At 36.9% G+C, this 26,856-nt stretch overlaps 1 pseudogene; it reads right to left on the reverse strand.

The window, feature by feature from the left end:
- Positions 1 to 26,856, reverse strand: part of LOC110568659 (dynein axonemal heavy chain 6-like) — a 322,799-nt pseudogene that overhangs the window by 156,639 nt on the left and 139,304 nt on the right.

The following is a 26,856-nucleotide window of genomic DNA, read 5'->3' on the forward strand; positions in this document are numbered from 1 at the left end:
GGGAGAAGCAAAGAGAACCCCATGACCCCTTCACCTCCCATATGTATCTGGAGCCACAAACCTGGCTTATGACACATGAGAGGAGGAGCTTTGAATTGGGTATTGAATTGAAGCTTTACACTGGCCCAGACTACAAATGTCTGAAGGTGACCAGAAGGTTATGCTATTTTTCTAAGCAGTTAATAAAGGAAGGTGGGGAAGTTACCACAAAACCTGGCTGAAAGTACTGACAGAATTAAAAATCAAAACAGTCTCATGCCTATTCCTCACTGAGTTCAGATAACTCAATATGCCAGATATACTGAGGTTTGTTTGTTTTAAATAAGGGGAAATCAGTGCATGTTGTAAGAACCTGCATGGAGAGAGATAGAGCCATGGAGAAGCAGAGATTGAAGATGTTCTGAGTTGAAGGTGATGATAGAAATAAATGACTTGCTTGGTAACACTAAGACAATCTACATAGCTAGCATAAAAAATGTCATAAACAGAATCACCTTTACAAGTAAATTAAGCAAATAAAATATCCAATTGTAATTTCATTACATGCACTATTTATGTTATTTATTAACTTAATGAATAATTTGTGTGGCACAAACTTAAATGATGATTCTTACCTAGAATATTTTTTCTTTTTCTCTCCAATTTTGACTCAATGATCTCTTGTGTCCTTGCAGATGAAGTTCGAGCAGAAAAATTCAGGTAAACAGGGACATAGCCAGCTGATTCTTGAATTGTATTTAGCAATCCTTTTGTAATCACAGACTTAAATTAAAAATAAGTTAATTAATGTCACATCAACATAATCTCTTTCAGTTGTCTATATCTGTAATCATTTGGTACCATGGGTAAGAAACAAGATAAAAAGAGAGAGGTTAAAGCCAGCTTAAAATGTCTGCCTTCTCTTACTGGAGATTCCATTTAGTTATATTTTTCAGAACCAAAGAGATATTCTAATCAGCACTATCTCAGCAAAAAGTTTTATTTCAGTTTCATACCAAAATCTACCTTGGTTACTCTTCAAGCCAATTTATGGAAAGAGTCACAGAAAGATCCAAATTTCTTTTAGAATTATTTTTTTGGGGGGAAACAGTGAAGTCCTGTTTATGTGGATTCTCCAAAACCTAGAAGCCCAAATCATCAATATTCCTTCTCCATTCTACTTTAACAAAAAACACAAGTAGTCAAGGATATCATTTTTGTATCAGGTAGAAATGAAAAGGCAGGAGGGGATAGGCTGATCTCCATCAGCAGTCTTGGGAATGCATACTCCCCTGGCCAATTCCCATCCAAACCAGTGCAGTGGTAGCCCCCAAAATACCAAGAGATAAAACATAAAAGCCCCTAAACACATATGCTGGCCTACAGGGCCCTCTAGTTCATATAATATCAACTCCAAAAAATGTATTCAGAAACGAGCAAACTTTGGAACAATTCCCAGGATCAATATAGATTCAGTAGAATGTTCTTCCTAATAAAGTGCTAAAAGTTAAAAATAATTCCTCTTAGAATTAATATCACTTCTGGTGCTGACATTTCTATGTCTACCACACCCTCATTTTTGGAAAGAACTTCTTTTTTGATGTAAGTTTCCTACCTTGCCTACTCCAGTTATTCCAGTAAACAACACAGAACGCTTGACTGCCAGTAGTTTTTCCATTAAATACCCATAGCGTACTGTATCAGTTGTGGGGACAAGCATTTCAAAAAATGGAACATCTCGGTTGTATTTGAAGGTAGGTATGATTCGTTCCCAGGGATCCAGCCGTTTGGTGTCAAAGTCCATATGAATGCTCCATAGATCACCAGAACTGGGAAGCTAAAGTACAAAATTAAATACCACTTTCAATAGGCTACAGGCAATATTGACACACAGTAGTAGATACATTCACATAGAAACAAAGGCAGTCACAAAACCTAAATGGATTTGGATTTCTTTGTTCTTTGTAGAGACATAGTTATTTAGGTATCTGAGACTAGTTATTTAAACAAAATTATGCAACACAATGCATTAAAATATCCGTTATACTGATTACATTAAAACCCATGTCAGAATTGTAAAGCATTTTTAATTAAATTTAACAGTCAGGGGCTTATTCCATGCCAAATACTGTCTGTGATGCTGAGGACAAATGCTGAATGAGACACAGCCTCTGTCTTCAATGACCTGGTAATCCCCCCTGGGGGACATAAGCACTTCAGTTAATACCCATGGGGAAATAAGGTCTCTAAAGGAGTTTATAACAATCACACACACACACACACACACACACACACACACACACACACAGAGGGGTGGCTCATTTCTATTTGCAGGGAAGTTATGGTGATGGCTAGAGATTCAGGAAGGATTCCAGGGGTGGTAATGCTACAACTCAGACTTGAAGAACAAACTGGAGTCAGATGGGCAAAAAAGGGATGGAATAGCGGTGGGAAAGAAGGGGTCAAGATTCAGACTGATAAAACAGGATTAGAAGTCTGATGCCATGAAAGCATTGCATACAGTGAGATGAGGCTGGAAATACAGATGGGCCAGATTATAAAAAAGCTTTACTTATTAAAGATCTTAGAGCAACAGTTCAGTGAGGGATTCTAAGTAGGTAAGTAACATAATCAGATTGCATTTCAGAAGTTTCATCCTGGCAGTTGTACAGAGAAACTTCATGTTGCAATGTCAGCACCAGAGTTGCTTGAAGCTCATTTGACAGTGACTTTTAGTAAGAAATTAATTTTTCATTGATTCTGTGCATACATATATATGTGTATCTACAAACGTGTAAAATATTTTACCTCTACTATGTGCAATTCACTCTACTTTCTATTTTTTTTTTTTTTAAACTCAAGGTATACATAATTTTTTTGGTCAAATTTTAAGAGTCCATTTTAGAGAGTTTTAACATATGTAAATGTTAATATAATCACCCTAGATTAAATCATAGAACATGTACAGCACCTCGGAAGGTTTCTTTCTTCTACTTTTTTGGCAATCCTAGTTTGTCTATTTGACTGTACTCTCACCAATGCCACACTCTTAATTGCTGCTGTTTTATCGTCTTGATTTATTCAAGTCATGTAGTTTAAGTCCTCCAAATGTGTGTTCCTTCAAGATTATCTTACTTATTATAGGTCTTTTATATTTTTATATAAATTTTAGAATGAGATTGTCAGATTTCATAGAAAAAAATCTGTTGAGATTTTGGGATTGAAGTTGCCTAAAATCTTCAAAATATTTTGGGAAGAACTGATAACTTAATAATAGCATCTCAATCCATGAACATAGTGTATCTCTCCATTTATACAGATCTTTTAAAATTTCTCTCAACAATGTTCTGTAATTTTCAGCAGAAGTCTTTCACATCATTCATTAATTTTATTCCTAAGTGCTTGGTATTTTGTTGCTTTTGTAAATAGTATTGTTTTAAATTTTCACTTGTTAACTATTAGTGGACCTTATATCCAAGGGCCTTACTAATTTTCTTATTAATCGTAATCATTTGTAGATGTTTTAGGATTTTCTATATGTTCAGTCATTTTTTTCTGCAGGTAATGACTATTTTACTTCTTCCTTTCCAAAGTTTATATGTTTTATTTATTTTTCTTGCCTTATTGCACTGGCTAGACTCTCCAATATAGTGTTGACAAAAAGTTTTAATAGAGGATATTTCCATTTTGAAAACTAGGTTGTGACCCTTTCACTTGATTTCATGACGAGTTAATAGATTGTGATCTTTAACTTTAAAAATACTGGGCCGGGCGCGGTGGCTAACGCCTGTAATCCCAGCACTTTGGGAGGCCGAGGCGGGTGGATCATGAGGTCAAGAGATCGAGACCATCCTGGTCAACATGGTGAAACCCCGTCTCTACTAAAAATACAAAAAATTAGCTGGGCATGGTGGCGCGTGCCTGTAATCCCAGCTACTCAGGAGGCTGAGGCAGGAGAATTGCCTGAACCCGGGAGGCGGAGGTTGTGGTGAGCCGAGATTGCGCCGTTGCACTCCAGCCTGGGTAACAAGAGCTAAACTCCATCTCAAAAAAAAAAAAAAAAAAAAATTCTGGTAGAAAGGGTGAATTAGATAGGACTGGAGCAAAAGCAAAGGAATACTAAATAGGCTATTTTAATAGCCCAGGGAAGAAATGATAAGAACCTGGGTTATCCAAAGGCAGCAAGGATGAAGAAAAAGAACATATTTAAAAAAAAACTTAAGTAATAAAATTTATTGAATACTGAGATACTATTATCTAATTTACATTTGATATTCAAATATTGCCATTTTTTCCAATAATATTATTTATAGCTATATTTTTCCAAATCTAAGATGCAATCCAGGATCATGCATTGCATTTAATTATCTCTCTTTAGTCAAAAGTCTCTCAACTTTGTCTCATGACATAGACATATTTGAAAAATATAGTCCATTTTATTTTATAAAATATTCATTGGTTTGGGTTTTCTAGGTGTATCCTCATGATTAGATTCAAGTTACATATTTTTAAAAGAACTATCACAGAAGCAAGATTATATCTTTCACAGTGTCCCATATCAGGAGGCAGGCATAGGATTGTCTTAATGTTAATTAAGTTAAATTGATCATATAGCTAAGGTGCTGTTTACAAGGTTGTTTTTCTTTACTAAATACTCTGAAACTATGTAAATATTGCTTATCATGACACCTCCACCCATTAGTTTTAGTATCCATTGATGACTCCTGCCTAAATCAATTATTACAAGAATGGTTGCAAGGTGATTATAAGAAAGTTTTTCTTTCTTCCTACTTATTTAGTCATGCATATTTTTATTATGAGTATTATTATTAAAAGGGTTATGATCCTATACTATGATTATTGATTTTGATGCTAAAATCTATCCAGTTTTGATCAGTGGAAGTCCCTTCAAACTTCCTTCTGTGTTCTTTTGACATGTCACATCATTCTTTGAGCACTTTTTTACTATGTGACATACAATAGTTTTTTGTATCTTCCCTGATCCAGTCTTGAAATCAACTATTTTACTAAGAATTTCTCATTTCCTTTAGTGGAGAATGACAATAGTGTTTAAAAATAAGTATACTAGATATGCTCATTGCTGCTATCAAGATATCTTTATGTGTAGTTCCTTTCAGCACATAGACTAGAAAATTTATACACACACACACACACACACACACCAATTTTCATACATTTACTTATTTAAAGACAGAGTCTTGCTCTGTTGCCCAGGCTGGAGTGCAGCAGTACGATCATAGCTCAGTGCAGCCTCAAACTCCTGGGCTCAAGCAATCCCCTTACCTCAGTCTCCTGAGTAGCTAGGACTACAGGTATGCACCATTGAACTTGGCTACTAAAAATTTTTAGAGACAGGGTCTTGCTATATTGTGCAGGTCTCAAACTCCTGGCCTCAAGTGGTCCTCCTACCTTGGCCTCCCAAAGCGCTGAGATTACAGGTGTGAGCCATGTGCCGAGGCAATTTTCAAACATTTATATGTATATATGTTAATGTTTTGAGTATCAGTGAGTACTGAGGCCTGCAATTCCAATGCAATAATACAGAGTATATTCTAATTTTCCTCCTTCCGTATTCATAAATCTCCTCTCTAACGGTGAGAAATTCATTGCCATTATTCTCAATACATTTACTTACATAGTCAATCTTAGAATATATAGCAAGTACCATCCTAGCAATTAAAAATAGCTAACCAATCACCCTGTGAAAAATAAATTTACTAACTAGAATTCAATATTTGTTTATAGTAGAGAGTTTTATATATTTATATTTATACATCTTACTTTTTTTCATATGACTGGGAGAGTACTCCTAACTTATGAAATATGATAAACGTTAACTATGGTTGGAAAAACTCGAATAATTTTAGAAACCAGCTTAGTGTACATGTTACATTTTCAGTAGAACTAAAGCTCTTAATCTTAAAATTTAATTTTAATAATTCGGAATTATGTTAAAATATAATTTATTTGGTTCTTACCCTGGCATCAGGATTATCATCAAATTGTGTTTGAATAAATGTATCAAAAGAATCCCGATAGTGTTCAGTTAGGTTTCCACCCAAAGCCCACAGATAACAGAATACAAAAGTCTGACATAGTATAGTGTTCAGTTTTATTTGTTCCTGAAAGAATAAAGAGAAACAGAGTTAATATTTTATGTATAAACATAAAAAGAATCCTAAGCTGCGAAGTGTAAAGATGTTTTTATTTCATTTAGACTCACATATTTTTAAATGGGCACAGTGTATGCTTCTTATGCTTCATTCAATGTTTCACAGAGTAGTGTTTTCTTATGGTTATATATTACAACTACTGATGAGAAATTGAATGAGAAGGAATATGTAGGGGAAAAAAGTCCAAGCTTGTTTTTCAACTGATTGTTATAACTTTTTTAATGCCTGCATGAAGGTATGTAAGCAGATTGAGAATATGTTGTATCGGGAATACGCTGTAGACTGTAAGAGAATTCAAAATTGAGTAGTGGAATAAATTATACACTCTAATGTTCCTTCTAGCTTTGAGATTCTATGAATGTAATAGTAGCTATTAGTTCCCTGTAAAATTAACTTAAAAATAAAATGATTATATTTTAGAATGGAGTCATTTCTTTGCAAAGAATTTATATAATAATCTAATTTTTCTAGCTTCATAGCAGTAAGAAAATGCTTCATACCATTGCCAAGTTAACTCCATCTTTCCCAAGTATCAGGGACTCCAATAAGCAACAGAGTGTAGTAACTTTGCTGATGTCCACTTGTGGAATTGCTTGGCTGCACTTTTTATTGATAAAATGTAAACCTTCATCAACATAACGTTGGAAAAGATTCAATATATATTCTTGGGTTTCCTCATTCAGCTGAAAATGAAACAAACGATAGTTTAACAAGACTTAATAAATATATAATTAAGTTTAGAAACAGGTTGGTTAAAATCTGAGTATTTCTATATATTCAGTGACCTTTAGACCAAAGGCTATAACTATCACAACATACTAAACAAATTAAATTTTAAGGAAACCCTTTATGACTGGGAAGGGATACATGGGGCAGATTATATGTAGTTGATCATGCTCTATTTCTTGGTCTGGCAATTGATTCAAAGGTGTTAATTTCATAATTATTTCTTAAGCTGCCTATATATATTTCATGCACTCTTCTATATTGATGTTCTTTCACCATTATTAACAATGAAAAAGAAGAAACACAGAAGACAACATACTTTTTTTATTGTGTTTTAGGTTTTGGGGTACATGTGAAAAACATGCAAGGTTGTTGCATAGGTGCATACGTGGCAGTGTGATTTGCTGCCTTCTTCCCCTTCACCTATATCTGTCATTTCTCCCCATGCTATCCCTCCCTGACTCCCCACCCCTCCCCGCTGTCCCCCCCCACTCCCCCCAACAGACCCCAGTGTATAGTGCTCCCTTCCCTGTGTCCATGTGTTCTCATTGTTCAACACCCTCCTATGAGTGAGAACATGCGGTGTTTGATTTTGTGTTCTTGTGTCAATTTGCTGAGAATGATGGTTTCCAGGTTCATCCATGAGAAGACAACATTTTAATATCAATGTAAGATAGTAATTTCTAAAGATTTAAAAGTGAACTTAGCCCCTCTCACTACTCATTCAATGTTGTCCTGGGAGTCCTAGCTAATGCAATGGAACAATAAAAGGAAGTAAAAGGTATACAGACTGGGAAGGAAGAAATAATACTGTCTTTGTTTACAAATAACATAATTGTCTATATAGAAAATCTGCCTAAATTGACAAAACAAAACAAAACTGAAACTCATAGGCAATCGTAGCAAAGTTGCAGGATATGAGGTTAACATATACAAGTCAATTATTTTCTTATACATCAGCAAGAAGCAACTGGAACTTGAAATTAAAAATATGGCACCATTTATATTAGTGCCAAAAATTAATTATAAATATAACAAAGTATGTACTAGATTTATATAAGACAAGCTACAGAAAGTAAAGAACTACTAAATAAATTGAGAGAAATATCACATTCATGGATAGGAAGACTAAATAGTCTTAAGATGTCAATTTCTCTTATATTATCTATAAATTCAACACAATTTCAGTTAAAATTCCAGTAAGTTACTTTGTGGATGAATTGACAAACTGATTCTAAAGTTTATATGGAAAGGCAAAAGACCCAGAATAAACAACACAACAATGAAGAAAAAGAACAAAGTTGAAAAACTGACACTACCCAGCTTCAAGACTTACTATACAGCTGCAGTAATCAAGAAAGTTGGGTATTGGTGAAAGAATGGACAAATAGATCAATGGAACAGAATGGAGAGCACAGAAATAGACCTACATAGTCAACTGATTTTGACAAAACAGCAAAGTCAATCTGATGAAGAAAGGACAGTCTTTTCAACAAGTGGTGCTGGAACAACTGGATATACCCATGCAAAAAAAAAAAAAAAAAAAAAAAAGAATCTAGAAACAGACCTTAAACCTGCCTAAAAATTAACTGAAAATAAATGTAAAACACAAAATATAAAACGTTAGAAGATAACAGGAGAAAATCTACATGACTTTGGGCTTGGTGGTGAATTTTTGGGTATGACACCAAAGCCACCATCCATGAAAAAAAAAAAAAACAGTAAGTTGGATTTCATTAAAATTAACTTCTACTCTGTGAAAGACGTAAAGGGAATAGAAGATGAAATATTTATTCAATCTGAAGAGAAACCGGAGTATTGTTAAAAAAATAAAAGGACAAGCCACAGACTGGGAGAAAATATTTGCAAAAGATATAATCTGATAAAGAATTGAATTCAAAATATGCAAAGAACTCTTAAAATTCAACAATAAGAAAACAAACAACCCAACTTAAAAATGGACTAAAGACCTTCCTAATAGACACCTCACGACATATGATACATAGAGAGCAAACAAACATATGAGAATATGCTAAAGCCATATGTCATTAGAAATTGCAAATTAAAACAAGATACTACTACATGCACATTAGAATGGATAAAATCCACAACACTGACGATGCCAAATGCTGTCAAGGATGTGATCAACAGGAATCCTCATTCACTGTTGGTGGGAATACAAAATGATACAGCCACATTAGAAGACAGTCTTACAGTTCCGTACAGAGCTAAACATATACTATATGATTCAGCAACCACATTCCTAGGTATTTACCCAAATATGGTGAAAACTATGTCCACACAAAAACCTGCACATTAATGCTTATTAAGAGTTTAATTCATAATTGCCAAAACTTGGAAACAACCAAGATGTCTTTCAGTAGGTGAACTGGTATGTGAACTGTGGTACATTCATACAACAAAATATTATCCAATGCTAAAAAGAAATAAGCTACCAAACCACAGAAAGACATGGAAGTACCTTAAATGAATATTACCAAGTGAAAAAAGCCAGTCTGAAAAGGCTACGTACTGTATGATTCAACTGTATCACATTCTGGAAAAGGTAAAACTATAGAGATAGTAAAAAGATCAGTGGTTGCCAGGATTTTAGGGATGAAGAGGAGGGATGAATATGTGGAGTTTAGAGGATTTTTAGAGCAATGAAACTATTCTGCCTGATACTATAACGGTGGAAACATGACATTATGCATTTTTCAAAACACATAAATTGTATACAAAGAGTGACTAATGTAAACTATGGACTTCGGTTAATAAGAATATATAAATACTGGTTCACCATTTATGCAAAATGTTAATAATAGAAGAAACTGTTTGGGGGAGAGGAAGTACATGGGAACTCTCATTTCTGTTCAATTTTTCTATAAACTTAAAACTGCTGTAAACATAAAAGTAGCCTGTTAATTTTTTAAAAAGTGAATTCAGAAAAGTTTAAAAATTTTAAGGTAGCCAATGATAAGCTCTCAATTCTGAGAATTACTATCTATATAATAAGGTACTTTGAGACTAGATCATAATATTCTTAAAATGTTGATGCCTAAAAAGGAGGAAAACAATAATTTTCTGGCTCATCTTTGGAGGGGAAGAGGCAGAGAAGAAGATGGTTTACTTGGAGTAGGGGATGAGATGGGGGAAACATCTCAAAGGACTACTTGTTAAGGTAAAGAGAAAAATTCTATGTTAGAATGGAGAGGCTACAGAAGGTAGTATGAAACTGAATTGTTTTCAATAATAATATATAAACTTTACTTCACTTTGGGTGGAATTATACCTCTGAGGTTAGAATGTGTCTTGGGTCATGAACCTACAATTGGGGTAGGATGTAAACTATTTTTTCTTTTATCTTTGGCTGTTTGGGGCTCTGAAAATCCAAAAGCAATGACCGTTAGTGTCTGGACTTAAATATTCTTTTTCTTCATTGTGTTTCCCCTCTTTCTACAAAGCTTTCTTCAAAGTCTCAACGCCTCAGGCTGTTGTAGCTGTGTTTTTAGGGACTCAAAAAAGTGGCTTGTGTTTGTAGTCTGGGGAGAAGCCAGACAGAAGAGGCAGGAGGCAGGGTGAGTAGGCAGGCTGGCGGGCTGGCAGGCTGGGATAACAAGGAATGGGGACAGATTTGGGGAGCAGATAAACATTCCTGAAGGATTCCAGGAATTCTTAGGGAGTACTAGGTAAAATAATGAAGTCCCCTCAATGAAGAACAATGAATCCTTAACCTATTATTTGTACATTTGAAGGTAGTGTGTGTCCTGACAGATGGAGATATTGGGTAGTATCTGGTTGCACTTACTTTTTCAGAAATACCTGTCATCCAAGTTTTAACATAAGGCATCCATTTCAGTTCTTCAGGATCCACAAACACCATTCCACATCGACTGACTGTTGCAGGGGAGGCAACTCGCAGATCTTGCACCTAAAGTTGAAGAAAGTTGGAACAGGAAACAGCTAATATGATGCTTCTTTATTTCTCCAACTTCAGTGTTCACACTTTTAAAACGATTCACACTTTTAAAGTCTAACTTAGCACTGAAAGGCTTTGTGTGGAAGAGGGTGGGAGAGCAATACGTAATTAGAAATGGAGGAGGAAAGTTACATGAGGTGTAAGGTGAAAAAAATTCCCACAAGTGTAGGAGGATACTGTCAAATCCTATGAGCAGGAATAGGTATTTTTTTCTTTCTTCCCTTTGCTTTTCTCTAGTCTCCTTTTCATTCTTGTATTAGAAACCCTAGCACACAGTAGGTATTCAATCAGTATTTGATGAATGAATATAACACAGATGGTATCCTTCATAATGTTTGTAGCTGTACTTGGTCCACATTCCTCATCTAATCCCTCATCAAATATTCATATAACAGTGGGATAATTTATTCTTATTAAATATAATAATTGTTTAATTTGAAATGCATTTCAAATCTCTGTCTCTCTCTCCAAAGGAAAGCAAGTGCTAAGGAAGCCAGAATTTATTTTGTTCTTCCTATTTATAGAGACAAGAACATTTGAGACTTTGACTGTCAGGACTGATAATCTATTACAAAAGGATAACTTAATAAGTAAACAGAGCACAATAATAGACATTATAGATAGTAAAGGCTACATCAGCATGAGAAAAAAATGTAATGATGGTATGCCAATTTAATGAATTATTTCACTCCATAGTAATGTGCACGCTTACCTCAAAAAGCATGTGAATTTGAGGTGTGAGTTTAATCCTCTCACTGTTAGCCAGGCAAAGCATCTTGTTATCATCCAGCACTGTATTCATGTTTTCAATCCAAAGAGCATCTACTGGCCCATCACTGATGATCCATTTATGGTCTTCTGAAGTATCATTCACAGCTGCTCGGACACTTAGTGCCATCAAGCCATCTTTCCATTCCAAGGTTAAGTTATTAACTTCTCCATATAATTCACCCATGGTAATTGATTTAGGGTTGAGAATATATGTTTTAACTGCCCGGTAAAAGGGATTTTCTATCCCAAGTTTTTGTAAATTTCCTAAAGTTTCTGCTAGTACTCGGTAAACTGTGGTCTTGCCACCTCCTGTTGGCCCAACTAACATAACACCATGCCTTACTAGCATAGTTTCATAAAACTGTATTACTTTTCTAACCATACACATCTCAGGCTGAAGATTTCGTCCATTCATGACATCCACAATTGTTGACTGTAAAATACCATAATCATGTTCTGGAATTTGGACTCCAGGAAAAAGATCTGATATGATTCCACTGTCAAAACAAAAATAAAATCAATTAGAAAGAACTGGTCATTGATATTTCCCCATATTTGTCACAATAAATGAAATATTATGAGTCTTATTGTTTCTCATCGATCTTTCTCTTCTGAACATGTACAGTATTAGTTTGTCCTACGTGCTGTACCAGAATCTATCATTTCTCTGATATTACATATGATTTTGTTTGTTTCCTGTATAGTCGACCAATGTTCTTAAGTATATTAGGAGCTTTTTGGGAGTAAGCAATATCTCTTATGTTTCTTTCTGTATTTCCCACAGTACATGGCATATACCAAACATATAGGTGATGAACTTATTTTTAATTATTTAAAAAATTATAAAATACCTCATTTAAAAAATTTAAAATTATTTGAAAATTATATTTGTAGCTCAACTTTTCCTAAAATCACCTACATATACTGCTAACTGTATGTGAATATTCAGAAAAATAAGGTGAATATACAAATAAAAATTAGATTAGGTAAGAAAGGGAGGAAGGAAAAATGTGACTGTTTCTATAGGGGAAAAAAAGCTAAAACCTTACCTCACATTATATACACATATACATTTGTGATACAGTTAAAATCTTACAAAGGTGATGAAAGTACAAGAGAGAAATTTTGCAACATTGTGGTAAGGTGGTCTTTCTAAGAAAGACAGGAAATCTATAATTGTAAAACTAATGTTGATAGAGTGAAAAAAATAAACAGACAAACCCCAAACTTCTGTGAGATAAAAGGCTTTATATACAAACTTATAGCATGAATGAGAGACTTAGAAAAATATTTCCAATGTTTACGTCAAATAAAGGTTATGAGTTTCTATAAATCAATAAGTAAGAGTATAATTGGAACATGCTCCAAGAATAATAATTATAAACGAATAATGAACATAGAAAATAATGCCCAATGACACTAATAGTTAAAGAAATGAATATTAAAATAGGCTACTGCATTTGGCCTCTCTTTAAAACATTTATGGGAAAATATGCGCCTTCATAAAACCACTTATGTAAATGTAAAAGGGTAAGCCATCTTTGGAGGACAACTTGAGAGAATCCATTTAAATTAAAAATGTGCAAACCCTATGACCTAGGAAACTTGCTTCCAGGAATCTCCCTGTAGAAATATCATACACTCGCAAAGATATATGTATAGGAATGTCCATCATTAGAATAGAAAACAATTAGGAAAAATCTAAATGTCCATATATGACCTTTCACATTAAAGTAGATCTGTAGGTTTACTATGTCTCAAAGTACAATCTTATATAATAGCAGTCTAGCAGCTGTTAAAAAAAATAGACTCATGCATATATACTAACATGACAAAAAGATGCTCATGATATATTACTAATTGAAAAAGCAACAGCTGTAAACATACAAATGTATTAAAAGCAATACATGAAAGTTCCAACCAAGTTCTTTCTCCAGGAAGATAGAGCAGACTTACTTTTCCCTATTCCTTCCATTAAGTACAACTAAAACCCCTGTAAATTATGTGTAAGTAAAATAAATATAAGAAGACTCTGAAAGGTAGAGAGAAAGCAGACTGGCTAGGTGCCTTAAGATGCAAGCAATAATGTGGTGATAAGTCCCTTGTGTCCTTTTGTCTTTTATATCCTGGCAATCCAGAAATGCCAATGGGCACAGATTTTTTTTTTTTAAAAAAGCCCCAGGAAAAGCTTACTGTCTTTATTCAAAGGACAAGGAAAGGGGCAGCCCAGCAAGACAGAAAACTTTGAGGCAATAACAACTCTATTCTAAGCAAACATCACAGAAAAATCCTGAGGTATTTATTCCTACCCACACCAGCAGAGACTGAGTGCGGAGCCCAGACTTCCACTCTAGCTAACGTGTAACAAGTTTCCCCAAATTCCTCTCCTCATTTTCTCATGGTGTTAGAGAAACAAAATAGGGATAAAGCACTTTCATCCTCACTGGGAGGTAATGATGCCCCCTTTGGTATTAGTGGAGACCATATGGAAAGCTTGGACTTCCAGCCCCATCCAGGAATAATGGAGCATCCCTCCCTCTCTCTGATGGATGGCATCAGAGGAGGCTCAGTGGAGAGTCAGGACTTTTACCACTCTCCAGGCGTAATAAAGCTGTCTTCCCCTGTGGCATCAGTGGAGATCATGTGGTGAGCAGTAATAAGGCGCTTCTACTGTTCTACCCAGGACATTATCACGGGACGACATTATCCGGGGGAGCTGGAACTCCTACCCTTACACAGCAGAAATGACTGCTCCCAACAGATATCAACAGAGGTTGAATTCTATCCCCACCTGGCAGTAACAAAGTTGCATTTCTAATTTCTCTTGCTGGTGTGGCATCAGGGAAAGCCAGCTAAAACAAGTTTAAATAAGATCTAGAGTCTCATGACATAATACCTTAGATAAGTAGGCTTCAATAAAAATAATTCATCATATCAAAAGCCAGAAAGATCTCAAAGTAAACTAAGAGAGACAATTAACAAATGTTAACACTGAGATGAGAGAGATGTTAAAACTGTCTGACAAATTTGTTTTATTTCTTAAGGGATAGAGTCTCACTATACTGGCCAGGCTGGCCTTGAACTTCTGGGCTCAAGCAATCTTCCTGCCTCAGCCATCTGACTAGCCAGGACTATAAGTACATGTGACTACACACAGGTGAGATCATTATCTTAAAATACACATTGTAAAAATGTTTTAAGGACCCATTATGAACATGTTAGAAACAAAAGAATATAAGGACACCTCAGACAAAAAAAAAAAGAGAAAAGAAAAAAAGAATATACAAAGAGCCTATTTGAAATTTTAGAACTGAAAAAATATAATAACAAATCAATAGATGGTTTCAAGAGAAAAAATGGAAAGGATAGAAAAAAGAATTGGTAAACTGAAAGACAGAATAATAGAAGTTACCCAATCTGAACAAGATAGAGAAAACTGTCTGAAAAAAGAAATGAGCAGCCCTTGGGGACCTATGGAAATATAACAAAAGATCTAACATTTGTGTCACTGGAGTCTCAAATGATGGGGAAAGATGAAAGAGCTGAAGAAGTATTCAGAGAAATAATGACTGAAAATGTCACGCATTTGCCAAAAAGCATGAACCTACAGATTTAAGAAGTTGATCAAATCTCAAACATGATAAACCTAAAGAAATCCATGTGAAGATACGACATAGTCAAACTTCTAAAAATGGATGACAAAGAAAAAAAATCTTAGCAGCAGTCAGAAGAAAAAAAAAAAAAAGACACCTTACCAACAGGGAAAAAACGCATAAAATGACAGCAGAATTCATGCAGGCTGACAGGAAGTGGTACATCTTTTTAAAAAAATGTTTTATTTTCAGTTCTGAGGTACATGTGAAATTTTGCTACATAGGTAAACACGTGCCATGGTGGTTCGCTGCACCTATCAACTCATCACCTAGGTATTAAGCCCAGCATGCATTAGCTATTTTCCCTAATTCTCTCCCTTTCCCTGCCCCACCCACAAGCAGGACCACTACTCCGTACCCCCCGCCCCCGACAGGCTCCAGGCCCTGCTCTTCTCCCTGTGTCCACGTGTTCTCATTTTTCAGCTCCCACTTACAAGCGAGAACATGCGGTATTTGGTTTTCTGTTCCTGCATTAGTTTGCTGAGGATAATGGTTTCCAGCTTCATCTATGTCCCTGCAAAGAACATGATCTCATTCCTTTTTACGGTTGCATATATATGGGAAGTGGTACAACAGCTTTCAAGTACTGAAAGAACTGTCACTCCAGAATCCTATTCCCAGGGAAAATATCCCTCTGTAATGAAGGGAAATCAAGACATTCTCAGATAAATGAAAAGTGATCAAATTTGTAGTCAGCAGATCTACCATGAAGAATGGCTAAGGGAAGTTCTCTAAGCAAAAAGAAAATGATGAAAGAAGCAAACTTGGAGCATCAGAAAGGATGAACACGATAAACAAAAATATGAGTTCCAATTATAAACATGGTATTACCATTTATTGTGAAACTTAATCATATATTTATATATATGCATCCTTCAGAGATGTTGGGGGTTCAGTTTCAGACCACTACAATAAAGTGAATATAGCAATCAAGCAACTCATATAAATTTTTTTGTTTCCCACTGCATATAAAATTTATCTTTATGCTATACTGTAGTCATTTAAGCATACAATAGCGTATGTCTAAAAGATGTACATACCTTTATTTAAAAACACTTTATTGCTAAAAAAGGCAAATGACCATCTGAGCCTTCGGCAAGTCATAATCTTTTTGCTGGCAGAGGGTCTTACCTTAATGTTGATAGCTGCTGACTGAACAGGGTGGTAGTTGCTGAAGGTTGCAGTGATTGTGGCAATTTCTTAAAACAAGACAACAATAATGTTTGCCACATTCATTGACTCTTCCTTTCATGAAAAGTATCTATGTAGCATGTGATGTTGTTTGACAGCATTTTACCCACAGCAGAACTTTCAAAATTGAAGTCAGTTCTCTTGAACCCTTCCACTGCTTTATCAACTATATTTACGTAATAGTCTAAGTCTTTTGTTGTCATTTTAACACCATTCACAGCATCTTCACTAGGAATAGATCTCATCTCAGGAAACTATTTTCTTTGCTAATCCATAAGAAGCAACTCCTCATCCATTTAAGTTTGATCATGAGAATGCAGCCATTCAGTCACGTCTTCAGGTTCCACTTCTAATTCTAGTTCTCTTGCTATTTCCACTACTTCTACAGTCACTTCCTCAATTGAGGTCTTGAATCCCTCAAAATCATCCATAAGGGTTGGAATCAACTGTTTCCAAATTCTTGTTAGCATTGGCATGCTGTCTTACCATGAATAATAAATGTTCTTAACGATATCTAGAATGACGAATCCTTTTCAGAAGGTTTTTAAATTAACTTTGCCTGGATCCATTAGAGTAATCACTATCTATGGCAGATATAGCATCACAAAATATATTTCTTAAATAATAAGACTTGAAAGTTGAAAGTACTCCTTGATCCACGGGCTACAGAATGGATGTTGTGTTAGCAGGCATGAAAACAACATTCATCATCTTGTACATCTCTCTTAGAGGCCTTGAGTGACCAGGTCCATTGCCAATGAGCAGTGACATTTTGAAAGTGTCTTTTTTTCTGAGCAATAGCTCTCAATGGTGGGTTTAACCTTTTTCTCATTTAGAACAAAAAAGGGCAGCTTGTTGCCAGTACTCATTTAATTTTACATAAACATGCTCTTTGAGGCCGAAGCAAATCTGACTGCTTTTCAGTGTGAAAATAAAATATAAAACTGTTCTTAGAGTTATTTCTTTTTTTTTTTTTTTTTTTTTTTCTTTTTTTTTTTTTATTGCATTTTAGGTTTTGGGGTACATGTGAAAAACATGCAAGGTTGTTGCTTAGGTGCATACGTGGCAGTGTGATTTGCTGCCTTCCTCCCCTTCACCCATATCTGGCATTTCTCCCCATGCTATCCCTCCCCAATTCCCCACCCCCCCCGCTGTCCCCCCCACTCCCCCACAACAGACCCCCATGTATAGTGCTCCCCTCCCTGTGTCCATGTGCTCTGCTTGTTCAACACCCGCCTATGAGTGAGAACATGTGGTGTTTGATTTTGTGTTCTTGTGTCAGTTTGCTGAGAATGATGGTTTCCAGGTTCATCCATGTCCCTACAAAGGACGCGAACTCCTCGTTTTTAATGGCTGCATAATATTCCATGGTGTACATGTGCCACATTTTTCCTGTCCAGTCTATCATCGATGGGCATTTGGGTTGGTTCCAGGTCTTTGCTATTGTAAACTGTGCTGCAATGAACATTCGTGTGCATGTGTCCTTACAGTAGAACGATTTATAATCCTTTGGATATATGCCCAGTAATGGGATTGCTGGGTCAAATGGAATTTCTATTTCTAGGTCCTTGAGGAATCGCCACACTGTTTTCCACAATGGTTGAACTAATTTACACTCCCACCAACAGTGTAAAAGTGTTCCTATTTCTCCACATCCTCTCCAGCATCTGTTGTCTCCAGATTTTTTAATGATTGCCATTCTAACTGGCGTGAGATGGTATCTCAATGTAGTTTTGATTTGCATTTCTCTAATGGCCAGTGATGATGAGCATTTTTTCATATGCTTGTTGGCCTCATGTATGTCTTCTTTTGTAAAGTATCTGTTCATGTCCTTCGCCCACTTTTGAATGGGCTTGTTTGTTTTTTTCTTGTAAATCTTTTTTAGCTCGTTGTAAATTCTGGATATCAGCCCTTTGTCAGATGGGTAGGCTGCAAAAATTTTTTCCCATTCTGTTGGTTGCCGATTCACTCTATTGACTGTTTCTTTTGCTGTGCAGAAGTTGTGGAGTTTGATTAGGTCCCATTTGTCTATTTTGGCTTTTGTTGCCAATGCTTTTGGTGTTTTGGTCATGAAGTCCTTGCCTACTCCTATGTCCTGAATGGTTTTGCCTAGGTTTCCTTCTAGTGTTTTTATGGTGTTAGGTCTTACGTTTAAGTCTTTAATCCATCTGGAGTCAATTTTAGTGTAAGGTGTCAGGAAGGGGTCCATTTTCTGCTTTCTGGATATGGCTAGCCAGTTTTCCCAACACCACTTATTGAACAGGGAATCCTTTCCCCATTGCTTGTTTTTATCAGGTTTGTCAAAGATCAGGTGGTTGTAGATATGTTGTGTTGCCTCCGATGCCTCTGTTCTGTTCCATTGGTCTATATCTCTGTTTTGGTACCAGTACCATGCTGTTTTGATTACTGTAGCCTTGTAGTAGAGTTTGATGTCTGGTAGTGTGATGCCTCCTGCTTTGTTCTTTTTGCTTAGAATTGACTTGGCTATGCGGTCTTAGAGTTATTTCTAAACAGAACTAACATTAGAATCATCCAAATCATCAGAGTCATCTATTTTGGAAAAATCAGATTCATCAGATGAAACTTCGGCCAACAATTATGAAAAAGATGGTAACATCATGCATAGAAATGTTATGCTTTCTAGGATTTGATATTTTTAGTGATCAAGAATTACTATGTTTTGTAAGTGGAAATACCACTACTAAAAAAGAATGCTATAGAATGATGATGTCTTTTGTTTCCAAAGTCAACATACTAGAGCAACGTGAAAATAATAATAAAAGTGAGATATTTCATGGCAAAGTTATCTCAGGTTAAATTCTGCAGCTGCCAAGTGCTGCCAGTGAGTACTCTTGGGGCAAATGGGAAAAGGGTTAAAATATTCAGTAAATCATGCTCTAAACAGACGTGCTGTCATCCAGGCTTTGTTGTTTCATTTTTAGAGCACAGGCAGAGTAGACTGAGTGTAATTCTTAAGGGTCCTAGGGTTTTTGGAGTGGTAAATGAGCACTGGCTTTGACTTAAAATCACCAGTTGCTTTAGCCCCTGACTAGAGTCAGCCTGGCCTTTAAAGCTTTGAAGTCAGGCATTGATTTCTCCTTTTTCACTATGAAAGTCCTATATGGCATCATCTTCTAATAGAATGGTGTTTTATCTACATTAAAAATCTGTTGCGTAGTGTAGCCACCTTCATCAGTGTTCTTAGCTAGATCTGGATAACTTATTACAGCCTCTACATCAGCATTTGCTACTTTACCTTGTATCTTATGTTATGAAAATAGCTTCTTTGCTTCAACTTCATGAAGGAAACTTCATGAAGCTAGCTAGGAAAAGAAGTTTGAAGCTAGCTACTTCACCAGGGGTAGATCCCGCCTCAAGAAACTACTTTTGGCTGGGCACAGTGGCTCACACCTGTAATCTCAGCACTTTGGGAAGCTGAGGCAGGCTAATGACTTGAGGCCAGGAATTCAAGACCAATCTTGCCAACATGGTGAAACTCTGTCTTTGCCAAAAATACAAAATTAGCGCGAGGTGATGGCATCATCTGTAATCCCAGCTACTTGGGAGGCTGAGGCAGGAGAATTGCTTGAACCTAGGAGGCAGAGGTTGTAGTGAGCCAAGATTGTGTCAGTCTACTCCAGTCTTGGTGACAGAGCAAAACTCCATCTCAAAACAAACAAACAAACAAACAAACAAAGACTGACTTTCTTTGCTAATCTATAAGAAGCAACTCCTCATCCATGCAGTTTTATTATGAGATTGCAGTAATTCAGTCACATCTCTGCTAGCTTTGAACTTTTCTTCCACAGCTTTCTCACCGGCTCTCATCCTTTATAGAATCGAAGAGAGTTAGGGCCTTGATCTGGATTAGACATTGGCTTAATAGGAATGTTGTGGCTGCTTTAATCTTTTATTCAGACCACTAAAACTTTCTCCATATCAGCAATAAGGTTACTTTCTCTTTCTTATCATTCATGTATTCAATGAAGTAGCACTTCTAATTTCTTTCAATGTCTTGACCTTTGCATTCACAATAGGCTGTTTGGCACAAAAGGTCTAGCTTTCAGCCTGTCTTGGCTTTTGACATGCCTTCCTCACTAAGCTAATTGTTTCTAGCTTTTGATTTAAAGTGAGAGATGTGTGACTCTCCCTTTCACTTGAACACTAGAGACCATTGTAGGGTCATTAGTTGGCCTAACTTCAATATTATTGTCTCGGAGAAGAGGGAGGCCCAAAGAGGAGAGAGATGGGAGAATGGCTGTCGGTGGAGCAGAGAGAGCACACACATTTATCAGTTAAGTTTGCTGTCATGTATGGGTGCAGTTTGTGGTGCTCCCAGAACAACTGCATAGCAACATCAAAGATCACTGATTACAGATCCAACAGATATAATAATAAAAATGTTTGAAATATTGTGAGAATTACTAAAATGTGCCACACATACACACGGTGAACACAAGCTGTTGGAAAAACTGTGCCGATAAACTTGCTTGATGAAGGTTTACAAACCTTCAATTTGTAAAATACACGATATCTGTGAAGTGCAGTAAAATAAGTGAAATAAAATGAGGTATGCCTGTAGATACCTCTGCCCTCAACATTAGAGACACAGACATTCACATACATGGGATCACAGCAAACTAGTATGAAAGCCAGTGTCAGGGTAGGAAAATGTGAACTGTAATTGATAAACTGCTTGAGGCTAGATGTGCAGATGTCTGAGAGTTAAAAACTCCAGAGGCATCCAGTCACAGGGTGGAGGGGCACATCTTTTGTGAGTTTTACCTCTAGGAGCTCAACCAGGTTCTTGGAGTAAATATCTGAGAGAAATCCCATCATGCGAAATGTTTGCAATCTATGCATCTGGCAAAGTTCTAATATCCAGCATCTATAAGGAACTTAAACAAACTTACAGGAAAAAACAAACAGCCCCATTAAACAGTGGACAACGTACATCAACAGACACTTCTCAAAAGAAGACATAGATGCAGCCAAAAAACATATAAAAAAAGCTAAACATTACTGATTAATAGAGAAATGCAAATCAAAAGCACAATGTGAAACCATCTCATGCCATTTAGAATGGCTATTATTATTACTATTATTACTGTTATTATTTTTTTGAAACAGAGTTTCACTCTTGTTGTCCAGGTTGGAGTGCAATGGCATGATCTCCACTTACTGTCACCTCTGCCTCCCGGGTTAAAGAGATTCTCCTGCCTCAGCCTCCCAAATAGCTGGGATTACAGGCGTGTGCAAGCACGCCTGGCTAATTTTGTATTTTTTGTAGAAATGGGGTTTTATCATATTGGTCAGGCTGGTCTCAGGCTGGATCACCTCAAATGATCCACCTGCCTCGGCCTCCCAAAGTGCTGGGATTACAGGTGTGAGCCACTGTACCCATCCTAGAATGGCTATTATTAAAAAGTCAAAAAAAAAAAACCCCAAAAAACTACAGGTGCTGGCAAGGTTGTGGAGAAAAAGGAATGCTTTTACATTGTTGGTGGGAGTGTGAATTAGTTCAATCATTGTGGAAAGCAGTTTGGTGATTCCCTAAAGAGCTAAAAACAGAACTACCATTTGACCCAGCAATTCCATTACTGGGTATATACCTAAAGAAATAGAAGTCATTCTATTATAAAGACACATGCATATGTATGTTCACTGCAGCATTATTCAAAATAGCAAAGACATGTAACCCATCTAAAAGCCCGCCAATGGTAGACTGGATAAAGAAAATGTGGTACAGTCTGGTTGTGGTGGCTCACGCCTGTAATCCCAGCACTTTGGGAGTCCAAGGTGGGTGGATCACAAGGTCAAGAGATGGAGACCATCCTGGCCAACATAGTGAAACCCTATCTCTACTAAAAATAAAATAAAAATAAAATTAGCCGGGTGTGGTGGCATGCACCTGTAGTCCCAGCTACTTGGGAGGCTGAGGCAGGAGAATTGCGTGAACCCGGCAGGCGGAGGTTGCAGTGAGCAGAGGTCATGCCACTGCACTCCAGCCTGGTGCCAGAGCGAGAATCTGTCTTAAAAAAAAAAAAAAGAAAATGTGATACATATGCACCATGGAATAGTATGCAGCCATAAAAAAGGAATGAGATTATAAGCTTTGCAGAAACGTGGATGGAGCTGGAGGCAATTTTCCTTAGTAAACTAATGCAGGAACAGAAAACCAAATACTGTGTGCTCTCACTTATAAGTGGGAGCTAAATGATGAGAACACATGGACACATGGTGGGGAACCACACACACAAGAGCCTGCTGGAGGGTGGGGAGTGGGAGGAGAGAGAGGGTCAAGAAGAATAGCTAGTGGATGCTGGGCTGAATACCTGGGTGATGTGATGATCTGTGCAGCAACCCACCATGGCACACGTTTACCTATGTAACAAACCCACACATCCTGCACATGCGTCCCTGAACTTAAGAGTTGGAAATGAAAAAAAAAAAAATCACATTTAAAAAAAAAAGAAAGAAAGAAATTCCCTCATGCTTCTGGCAGGGGAGGGGAAAAGAAACCACTCTGAAATAGGCAAGAGCACTGCTCTTCCTAAGAAGAAGCCAGGAGAGTTAACCAGAGCCTAACCTGCTAGAGTTTTGTCAGAGCCTAATAGACCTGGGGGAAGGGAAATATCAACTCCAGCTGGCTCTGGCCTTTCACTGGGAGAAGGAAAAACCCAACTCTAGGGCACTCTGCCAACCTGTATCACCTAACAGGGGGAGAAAAAACTGAGAAACACTTATGAAGCTTACAATTCAAAGGCATAGGCTCATTAAAAGACTGAGTCCTAATCCTAGGACAATAGAGCATTTTCCCTCCTGCTGCACCATACCACATTACTTAGGGCCAATTTACCTTTGTCCTAGTTCCTTTTAACCACTGCATCATGTCCAGCTATCAAGAAAAAATTGTGAGGCATACTAAAAGGTAAAAAATACAATCTGAAGAGACAGAGCAAGCAGTACAACCAGACATGGGATGGATATTGAAATTATCGGACAGGGATTTAGAACAACGATGATTAATATGTGAAAGGCTCTAATGGATAAAATGGACAGCATGCAGAAACAGCTGGGCAATGTAAGCAGAGATATGGAAAGCCAAAGAAAGAAGCAAAAAGAAATGCATTATAAAAAATCAGCACACTTAACAGAGATGAAGAATGCCTTTGATAGACACTAGTAGATTGGACACAGCTGAGGAAAGTATCTCTGAGCTTGAGGGTACCTCAATAGAAACCTCTGAAACTGAAAAGAGAATAAAGACTGGAAAAGCAACATAATACCCAAGAACCACGGCACAGCTACAAAAGGAGTACCATGTGTGCAATGGGAATACCAGAAGGTAAGAGAGGGAGAAAGGAACAGAAGAAATATTTGTGTGTGTGTGTATATATATATATATATAATTGCACTTTAGGTTCTGGGGTACATGTGCAGAACATGCAGGATTGTTGCATAGGTACATACATGGCAATGTGGTTTGCTGCCTCCATCCCTGTCACCTATATCTGGCATTTCTCCTCATGTTATCCCTCCTCAACTCCCTATCCCCCCACTGTCCCTCCCCTAGTCCCCCGAAACAGACTCCAGTGTGTGATGCTCCCCTCCCTGTGTCCCAGAAGAAGTATTTGAAAGAATAATGACAGAATTTCCCCAAATAAATGTCACACACCAAACTTTAGATGTAGGAAACTCAGAAAACACAAAGCAGGATAAATATCAAAAAATTATACTGAGGCATGTCATTTTAAAACCATAGAAAATTAAAGATAAAGAAGAATATAGAAAGAAGCCAGAAGGAAAGAAAAACTCACTTTACCTATAGAGAAGCAAAGATAAGAATTACATTTGACTTCTCAGAAAACTACGCAAGCAAGAGGAGAATGGAGTGAAACATATGAGAAAACCCCTACCAACCTAGAATTCTGTACTCTGTGAAATTATCCTGCAAAAGTGAAGGAGAAATAAAGACTTTCTCAGACAAATAAATATCGAGAAAATTTGTTGTCAGTAGTCTTGCCTTGTAAGAAATATTAAAAGAAGTTATTTAGAGAGAAGAAAAATAACATAGGTCAGAAACTCTGATCTACCTAAAAAAAAGAGCACGGAAGAAGGAATGATTGAAGGTAAAATAAAAACTTTCATTTTTCTTGGCTGGGTGTGGTGGCTCACACCTGTAATCCCAGCACTTTGGGAGGCTGACGGGGGCAGATTGCCTGAGGTCAGGAGTTCAAGACCAGTTTGGCCAATATGGTGAAAACCCGTCTCTACTAAAAATAAAAAAAATTAAAAAAAAAAAAATTAGTTGGGCCTAGTGGCATGCGCCTGAAATCCCAGCTACTGAGGAGGCTGAGGCAGGGGAATTGCTTGAACCAGGGAGGTGGTGGTTGCAGTGAGCCGAGATCATGCCACTGCACTCCAGACTGGGCGACAGAGGGAGATTCCGTCTCAAAAAAACAAAGCGAAAAAACAAGTAAACAACAAAAAAAACCTTTTTATTATTCTTAATTGATCTAACAGATAACAGTTTGTTCAAAATAGTAATAGCAACAATGTATTTAATTATGTATGCCTATGTGTATATAATATATATGCTTTTGTATGCTCATGTATAAGTAAAATGAATGACAGCAATGTCACAAGGGATGGAAGGGAGGAATTAGAAGGGAGGAATGGATTGTTATTACAAGGTGCTCACATTTCCCATGAAATGGTATAGTGTTAATTGAAAGTGGGCTTAGATTAGTTGTAAATGTGTCTTGCAAAATCTAGGGCAACTACTGAAATAAGTTAAAAAAAAAAAAAAAGAAATGGCATAAAGGTAGTGTTAAGAAGTTTGGAGGGGGATAGCAAAATAACTAAATAAAAGAGTTGGAAAATGATTGTTTTTGGAAAGTGGGAGTTGGTGAAAGGCTGGGGACTGTTGCTTTCCCTGAGACCAATTTATGAAACTATTTTCTTTTTCCATGTACTATATACATGTATAACTTGGAGAAATGTAAAATTAAATAACAAACAATGAAATGGATAAAAACAATCATATTTATGTTAAGACCCAGGTCTGACTTTTTTTGAGTCAGAAACTTCTCTTACATCAGTAACTTATGGCCAAATGCTAATTTGTATAGCACATAGTCTGGTGATTAATATTTTGATTAAAAAACATAAATGATTGAAATTATGCCCAAACTTTAGTATATTTAAGAGTATTTTTTAAACTACATGATAAGTTTCTCTAGAAAAGATGAGAAAGTTTTCAGCTCGTTAGAGAAAGAAATAATTGAAGATAAGACTACCATTTGCTTCTACATGATAGCCATGCTTTACTTGGCAATGTCCAGAAACTTACCTAAACAGAAGAGCATCATCTGTGAGAAATTTTGGCAAATTGGAGTCTTGTAAAGCTCTTATCAACACCACATCTTCATTTAGGTTTGGGTTTTCTCTTTTTAAAGATCTAAATTCAAAGGAATATTTTGGATAATATCACAAGAATATAAGGTTGAACGTGATTTTCTAAACCTGTGGGAAGGGCAGAGCCCTTCCTCTGAGGATTCCTGCTAGAAGGAGAGGATCATTTTCCCTTGTGTGCTCAGCGTTCATCTCCATCAGAGCACACTGACAAAGCCTGCAATGGCTATGGAGCCTTAAGGAGAATGACAAGGACATCTTCTCAACACACTCCCCAATCCCAATTTCATTCAACCTGAATTCATAGCTCCCTGAATACACCACAATGATTCCTATTCCTGTGATTTTCTTTTCTCTCTGCCTGGAATATCTTGCCTTGTTCTTTGCCTGCTCTTATTTCCCCTTCAAAACCCAGCCTAGTGACTCCCTTCTCTAGAAAGCTCCCGTCCTCTATCCTTCTCAGTGAACCTCGGGTGGGTGCGGCCCTGTTGTTGCCCTCCCTGAATTGCAGCCTATGTGACTGCACACCGGTCTGTCTCTACGACCCACTGGACTGTGGCTGTGCTCCTTCAGTGCAAGTGTTATCCAAACTTCTTAGTATTCCTAGTCCTTAAATAGACATCCTGTAAAGAGGAGACATATTATATCTGAGAGGTTAAAAGAACAGTGAGTAGGAAACTGCAGGGAGATTTGTGCAGAACCCAGTGATACAGGAGCCAGGCAGAGGGTTCCTGGATGTGCAGAATCTGAGCCAATGAGCCAGGGCCTGAGAGGAAGGACTAGAGAGAAAATAGGTCATCTCAGAGGCTCTGAACAAGTTGGGGGATTCCAGATATAGTAGTTTGAAGAAGTTATAAAGAGAAAAGTTGGGGCCTGAAAAGAGGAAAGACTGTTTATTAGACACTAGAAAGAAGCTTAGGCTTGGACCCCATTACAAAGACAAAGG

The sequence above is a fragment of the Aotus nancymaae genome, unplaced genomic scaffold (assembly GCF_030222135.1).
Source record: "Aotus nancymaae isolate 86718 unplaced genomic scaffold, 86718_ANA_hifiasm-v0.15.2.pri h1tg000017l, whole genome shotgun sequence".
Taxonomy (NCBI): domain Eukaryota; kingdom Metazoa; phylum Chordata; class Mammalia; order Primates; family Aotidae; genus Aotus; species Aotus nancymaae.